This window comes from Lagenorhynchus albirostris, chromosome 4 (genome assembly GCF_949774975.1).
Source record: "Lagenorhynchus albirostris chromosome 4, mLagAlb1.1, whole genome shotgun sequence".
NCBI lineage: Eukaryota > Metazoa > Chordata > Mammalia > Artiodactyla > Delphinidae > Lagenorhynchus > Lagenorhynchus albirostris.
The window spans coordinates 73,481,897-73,490,063 of NC_083098.1; the positions used below are offsets into that span (position 1 = coordinate 73,481,897).

The following is an 8,167-nucleotide window of genomic DNA, read 5'->3' on the forward strand; positions in this document are numbered from 1 at the left end:
TCCTTTCATCACTTTAAATATGTCCTGCCAGTCCCTTCTGGCTTGAAGAGTTTCTGCTGAAAGATCAGCTGTTAACCTTATGAGGATTCCCTTGTATGTTATTTATTGTTTTCCCTTGCTGCTTTTAATATTTCTTCTTTGTATTTAATTTTTGATAGTTTGATTAATATGTGTCTTGGCATTTTTATCCTTGGATTTATCCTGTATGGGACTCTCTGTGCTTCCTGGACTTGAGTAACTATTTCCTTTCCCATATTAGGGAAGTTTTCAACTGTAATCTCTTCAAATATTTTCTCAGTCACTTTCTTTTTCTCTTCTTCTTCTGGGACCCCTATAATTCGAATGTTGGTGCATTTAATGTTCTCCCAGATGTCTCTGAGACTGTTCTCAATTCTTTTTATTCTTTTTTCTTTATTCTGCTCTGCAGTAGTTATTTCTACTATTTTATTTTCCAGGTCACTTATCCGTTCTTCTGCCTCAGTTATTCTGCTATTGATCCCTTCTAGAGAATTTTTAATTTCATTTATTGTGTTGTTCATCATTTTTTGTTTGCTCTTTAGTTCTTCTAGGTCCTTGTTAAACGTTTCTTGTATTTCCTCCATTCTATTTCCAAGATTTTGGATCATCTTTACTATCATTGCTCTGATTTTTTTTTCAGATAGACTGCCTATTTCCTCTTCAGTTGTTTGGTCTGGTGGGTTTTTACCTTGCTCCTTCATCTGCTGTGTGCTTCTCTGTCTTCTCATTTTGCTTAACTTACTGTGTTTGGGGTCTCCTTTTCGCAGGCTGCACGTTTGTAGTTTCCGTTGTTTTTGTTGTTTGCCCTAAGTGGCTAAGTTTGGTTCAGTGTGTTGTGCAGGCTTCCTGGTGGAAAAGTGCCTGTGTTCTGGGGGATGAGGCTGGATCTTGTCTTTCTGGTGGGCAGGTCCACCTCTGGTGGTCTGTTTTGGGGTGTCTGTGACCTTATTATGATTTTAGGCAGCCTCTCTGCTAATGGGTGGGGTTGTGTTCCTGTCTTGCTAATTGTTTGGCATAGGGTGTCCAGCACTGTAGCTTGCTGGTCATTGAGTGGAGCTGGGTCTTGGCGTTGAGATGGAGACTGCTGGGAGATTTTCACCATTTGATGTTACGTGGAGCTGGGAGGTGTCTCGTGGACAAATGTCCTGAAGTTGGCTCTCCCATCTCAGAGGCACAGCCCTGACTCCTGGCCAGAGCACCAAGAGCCTGTTATCTACACGGCTCAGAATAAAAGGGAGAAAGAAAGAAGGTAAAATAAAATGAAATAAAATAAAGTTATGAAAATAATTATTAAAATTTTTTTCAATAAAAAGGAAAAGAAGGAAAGAAGAGAGCAACCAAAGCAAAAAACAAATCCACCAATGATAACAAGTGCTAAAATGTATACTAAAAAAACAGGAAAAAAAAAAAAAAACGGACAGAGAGACCCCTAGGACTAATGGTAAAAACAAAGCTATACAGACAAAAGCACACACAGAGGTATACACATACACAGTCACAAAAAAAGGGAAAAAATATACATATCGTTGCTCCCTAAGTCCACATCCTCATTTTGGGATGATTTGTTGTCTATTCAGGTATTCCACAGATGCAGGGTACATCAAGTTGATCGTGGAGATTTAATCCGTTGCTCCTGAGGCTGCTGGGAGAGATTTCCCATTCTCTTTTTTGTTCTCACAGCTCCTGGGGTTCAGCTTTGGATTTGGACCCGCCTCTGTGTGTAGGTCGCCTGAGGGCATCTGTTCTTTGCTCAGACAGGACGGGGTTAAAGGGTCAGCTGATGCGGGGGCTCTGGCTCACTCAGGCGGGGGTGGGGGTGGGGGTGGTGGGAGGCACGGAGTGTGGGGCGAGCCTGCGGCGGCAGAGGCTGGCGTGACGTTACACCAGCCTGAGGCGCGCCGTGAGTTCTCCCGGGGAAGTTGTCCCTGAGTCACGGGACCCTGGCAGTGGCGGGCTGCACAGGCTCCCGGGAGGGGAGTTGTGGAGAGTGACGTGTGTTCGCACACAGGCTTTTTGGTGGCGGCAGCAGTAGCCTTAGCGTCTCATGCCCGTCTCGGGTCCGCGCTCAGAGTCGTGGCTCGCGCCCGTCTCTGGAGCTCCTTTAAGCGGCGCTCTTAATCCCCTCACTTCGCGCACCAGGAAACAAAGAGGGAAGAAAAAGTCTCTTGCCTCTTCGGCAGCTCCAGGCCTTTTCCCCGGACTCCCTCCCAGCTAGCTGTGGCGCACTAGCTCCCTTCAGGCTGTGTTCACGTCGCCAACCCCAGCCCTCCCCCTGCGCTTCGACCGAAGCCCGAGCCTCAGCTCCCAGCCCCGCCCGCCCCAGCGGGTGAGCAGACAAGCCTCTCGGGCTGGTGAGTGCTGGTCGGCATTGATCCTCTGTGCGGAAATCTCTCCGCTTTGCCCTCCGCAGCCCTGTTGCTGCGCTCTCCTCTGCGGCTCCGAAGCTTCCCTCCTCCACCACCCGCAGTCTGTGCCCGCGAAGGGGCTTCCTAGTGTGTGGAAACATTTCCTCCTTCACGGCTCCCTCCCACTGGTGCAGGTACCGTCCGTATTCTTTTGTCACTGTTGTTTCTTTTTTCTTTTGCCCTACCCAGGTACGTGGGGAGTTTCTTGCTTTTTGGGAAGTTGGAGGTCTTCTGTCAGCGTTCAGTAGGGGTTCTGTAGGAGTTGTTCCACATGTAGATGTATTTCTGATGTATTTGTGGGGAGGAAGGTGATCTCCGCTTCTTACTCTTCCGCCATCTTCAATCCTCTCCGAAACCCATTTTTAATATATGCACTGCAGGGTCTGACAATGAGCTACTACTGGCAGTCAGCCAGTCTGATTCTGGGCCTGACTCTGTCAGCAGCCAGCCATATGATCACATGTCAATCAGTAAACATCTGTCTCTGGACTTCATCAAAGCACAAGCTCTGGTCTTCAGTCACCTTGGTCAGAGTCCCAGTGTTAGTACTGACTAGCTATGTGACCTTGGGCATGTTACTGGACCTCTCTGATTCTTTTTCCTTATCTGTCTAGTGGGGCTGCCATGAGCAAATGCACAAGAAATGTGTGACATAACTGTACACACTCAAATGTTCGTTAGTATTTCCTTAATTGTAAAAAGAGGAAGTTAGACCCGTAGATCCCTGGGACACATTTCAGCTTTAATGTTCCATGATTCCATAGTGTGATTCATTACTTAATCATTGCAAATGCTTAATGAGCATTTATTACCTATGCAGTCTGTGCTACCTTGCCTTCAGACAGCACACAATCACATAAGATTAGAAACCGTACACAATAATTTACACTATTGTAATAAGGAGTGATATCTTAAAAGCACAATATCTTTTATTTAGAGTTCTAAGACCGATGACCTATCAGGCACATTATTCTGGGAAAATGTACTTTGTCAGTGTTGGAGGATATGCTTATGATAGGTCCTTACAGTTCTTTAAAAAATTATTTTATAGGTGCCCATTATTATGTGTTCAAGTGATAACTAATGGAGTATTGTTGGAAGAAGCATTCACATGGAGTTTGATTCTAAAGTCTGAAGCCTGATAAATTATATATCATTGCTTAGTGTAATTACTCTTTATAATAATATCATTTTTCTAATGGGAAAACTCAACATAAAATTAATATTAAACTGGTGACTTGAATTGAAATGAAAATGTTTTCTGTTGCCATACAGGTTACTATGGTTAGGATTTGGACTCAGTAAAAAATACTCCACACAAGAAAAAAAGGACTGTCAAATCACTATGTAGTACACCTGAAACTAACATAATATTGTACATCGCCTGTATTTGAATTTAAAAAAAAAGTAAAGGGCAGTGGTTTTTACATCAATAGCAAAGCCTTTCTAGCCATTCAGAGCAACACTGCAGGACTCAAAAATCCTGTTCAATTTGAATTATGAAAATAGAGGAGCAAATTTGGAAAGCCATGTTATTTCAAAAGTGTGTTCAGATTAGAAAAAAGTTCATTTTTAACAAATAATGCTAGGCAAAATGGGAAAATCTGTGTTATTATTACATATTCAGTAAACCATGAAGAAAAGTAATTTAAGAAGGCTTTAGTCAGGACTCCCAAAAGTTTAAGATATTCAGGAAGATGCTATTGTAAGGTGCAATGTGTTGTGATGGTAAGATGCTGAACTTTGATTTAGAGCAGATTGGTTCAACTCCTTAATCTGCTACTCACTGTTTTGGATTACCTTAGCCAAGGATTCTACTCTCTCGTGATTTGGTTATCTATAAAATTGAAGGATTAAACAATTATTTCAAATTTGTTATTATTGTTCTTTATAGTATTATCAAACTTTTACGTGCACATAGTTTAAATATAAATAGTTTTACAAAGCTTGTTTGAAAACAGCATCCCTTCCCCCACCACTTCCCATCCTCAGAGGGAAACACTTCCAACTCTTAGAGCTGTTTCTTTTAGTGTTTGCCTCTATGTCTCTAAGTTATATGCTTAAATTGCTTGTTTTTAAAATTGTGGTAAGGGCTTCCCTGGTGGCGCAGTGCTTGAGAGTCCGCCTGCCAATGTAGGGGACACAGGTTCGTGCCCCGGTCCGGGAAGATCCCACATGCCGCGGAGCGGCTAGGCCCGTGAGCCATGGCTGCTGGGCCTGCGCGTCCAGAGCCTGTGCTCCGCAACGGGAGAGGCCACAACAGTGAGAGGCCCACGTACCGCAAAAAAAAAAAAAAAATTGTGGTAAAATATACATAAGATTTACGATTTTAACCATTTTAAAGTATACAGTTAAGTGGAATTAAGTATATTCACATTGTTGTACAATCATTAAGTATACAGTTAAGTGGAATTAAGTATATTCACATTGTTGTACAGTCATTTTCACTATCCATCTCCAAAATTTTTTTCGTCATCCCAGACTGAAACTCTATACCCATTAAACAGTAAGTCTCCCTGACCCCCAGGCCTTAGTAATCTCCATTCCACTTTCTGTCTCTATGTATTTGACTATTCTGGGAACTTCATGTAAGTGGAACCATATAATATTTGTCCTTTAGTGTCTGGCTTATTTCACTTGGTGTCATGTCCTCAAGGTTTATCCATGTTGTAGTGTATGTCAGAATTTCTTTTCCTTTTCAAGGTTGAATAATATTCCACTGTTTGTATATACAACATTTTATTTGTCCATTCATCTGTCAATGAACATTTGGGCTGCTTCCACCTTTTGGCTATTGTGAATAATGCTGCTATGAACACGTGTGTTCAAATATCTGTTTGAGTCCCTACTCTCAATTCTTTTGAGTATGAACCCAAAAGTGGAATTGCTAGATCATATGGGAACTCTATGTTTAATTTTTTGAGGACCTGCCAGCCTGTTTTCCATAGTGGCTGTACTATTTTACATTCCTACCAACAGCTCACAAGAATTCCAATTTCTCCACATGCTTACTTGTTCTTTTCTTCCTTTCTTTTTTAAAAATATGGAAAGCTTCACCAATTTGTGTGTTGTCCTTGTGAGGCGCCATGCTGATCTTCTCTGTATCATTCCAATTTGATAAATGTGCTTTGAAGTGAGCACTTTTATGTGTTTTTGCTTTCTATTTTCTGGAAGATTTCCTTAATTTTATCTTCTAGCCCTTCTATTGAGTTTTAATTTCTGCTTTTATATATGTAATTTCCAAGAACTTTTGGTTTCCTGAATGTTTCTTTTTTAAAAGGACATCTTATTCTTTTTTTTTAACAATGCCTTTTTTAGAAGACTTTATTTTTTAGAGCAGTTTTAAGTTTACAACAAAATTAAGAGGGCAGTACAGAGATTTCCCATATACTCTCTGTGCTCATACATGCATAGCCTTTCCCAATATCAATATCGCTTACCAGAGTGGTACTTTATTTTACTAAGGATAACCCTACACTGACATCAGAATCACTCAAAGTCCATAGTTTACATTGCAGTTCACTCTTGGTGTTGTACACCCTATGGTTGGACTAATGTATGATAACATGTACCCATCACTGTAATATCGTCCAGAGTATTTTCACTGCCCTAAAAATCCTTTGTGTCCTGCTTATTCATCTCCTGTTCCACCCACCTCACCCTAATCCCTGGCAACCGCTGATCTTTTTATTGTCTCCATATTTTTATCTTTTTCTGAATGTCATATAGTTCGTATCATATAGTATGTAGCCTTTTCAGATTGGCTTCTTTCACTTAGTAATATGCATTTTAAGATTTTATATTTTAAGATTACTCCGTATCTTTTCATTGCTTGATAGCTCAGTTCTTTTTAGCACTGAATAATATTGCATTGCCTGGATGTACCACAATTCATTTATCTATTCACCTACTGAAGGATATTGCAGTTGCTTCCAAGTTTTAACTTATGAGTAAAGCTGCTATAAACATCTTACGCAGGTTATTGTGTGGGCATAAGTTTTCAACTCCTTTGGGTAAATACTGAGCAGCATTATTGCTGGATTGTATGGTAAGAATTGTTTAGTTTTGTAAGAAACCAAACTGTCTTCCAAAGTGGCTGTACCATTTTACATTCCCACCAGCAGTATATGAGAGTTCCTGTTGTTCCACATTCTTGTTCGTAATTGGTATTGTCAGTGTTCTAGATTTTGACCACAATAATAGGTGCGTAAAAGTATCTCATTGTTGTTTATTTGCATTTCCTTGATGACATATGATGTAGAGTATCTTTTCATACACTTATAGGTCACCTGTATATCTTCTTCAGTGAGGTGTCTGTTAAGGTCTTTGGTCCATTTTTTAATTGAGTTGTTTTTTTCTTATTGTTGAACTTTAAATAAGAGTTTTTGTATATTTTGCATAACAGTCCTTTATCAGATGTGTCTGTTGCAAATATTTTCTCCCATTCTGTGGCTTGTCTTCTCATTCTCTTGATATTGTCATTCACAGAACAGAAGTTTTTAACTTTAATGAAGTGCAGCTTATCAGTTCTTTCTTTGGTGTCGTATCTAAAAGGGCAACACTGTATCCAAGGTCATTTAGGTTTTCTCCTATGTTATCCTCTACGAGTTTATAGTTTTGTGTTTTACATTTAAGTTATGATCCATTTTGAGTTAATTTTTGTGAAGGGTGTAAGGTCTGTGCCTAGATTCTTTTTTTTTTTTTTTTTTTTTGCATCTGGATGTCTAGTTGTTCCAGCACCATTTGTTGAGGAGACAATTTTTGCTCCATTATACCATCTTTACTTCTTTGTCAGAGATCAGTTGACTATATTTATGGGGGTCTGTTTCTGGGCTGTCTATTCTGATCCACTGATCTATTTGTTTATTCTTTCACCTATATCTTACTGTCTTGATTACTATAACTTTATAGTAAGTCTTGAAGTTGGATAGTGCCTTTTTCTTTTTCTATGGGTAAAATAGCTTTCCCTCTTTGAGCACTTTAATTACATTTATTTAAGGCATTATTTTGCCTATATGGTCTCCTTTTTCCTAAGTTGGCTCCCCTGAACCCCCTGCCACCCATTCCTTTGTTTTAGTTTCTGTCTTTTGTGATACAGACTTTCCTGCAGATATCTGGTGATCTTTGGCCGTCTTCTTATATATAAGGGCTCTGAGCTTATTGGAAGCTCTGGGCTTGTTGATGATAGGATTCACTGCAGGGTGATTTGGCCAGAAAAATTTGTCATATCTATAGATATTATTTTGGACTACTCATGTTCTCTAGAGAAATATTTTCCAATTTCCTGCTTCAAAGATATAGCCCTGGCTTCCTTCATTCTGGAGCTCATCAAGAAAAGAGATTGAGGAGTGTGTGTAGGGTCTTCTCAACGTTCACTATATAAATATTCTGCTGATACTTCTGGGTTCAGTACTCTGAACTGGGCCGAATGTCCAGAAACTGTTTTCTATCTCCAGAGAGTAAACTTCCAGTATTTGGATGGGGTGGTAGAGAAACATTTGATCTGCTGCATGGAGTGGGAGAGAGTGATCTGAGGGTCTAACTGCTACTTAAACAGAAATTAACTCAATCCCTCCGTAGGCCTATATTGGCCCTATTTCAGAGGTACTTGGTGCTGCCAACGCCAGACCTTCCTGGATTCTGTAGTGGAACTGGTTTGCTTCTTAGCTTTCTCTCTGCAGGCTTAGGATTTAAATCTAAGTCAGCTATCTGAGTCAATTACCACTTATTCACTGTTTTCCAGC

General features: G+C 40.3%; 1 non-coding gene across 1 annotated transcript; it reads right to left on the bottom strand.

The window, feature by feature from the left end:
• Window positions 1-5,460: 5,460 nt before the first annotated feature.
• On the bottom strand, window positions 5,461-5,564 carry LOC132520157 (U6 spliceosomal RNA). Its single transcript, XR_009540516.1, has one exon. It is a non-coding gene; the product is annotated as a U6 spliceosomal RNA (small nuclear RNA).
• Between the last annotated feature and the right edge of the window lie 2,603 nt (window positions 5,565-8,167).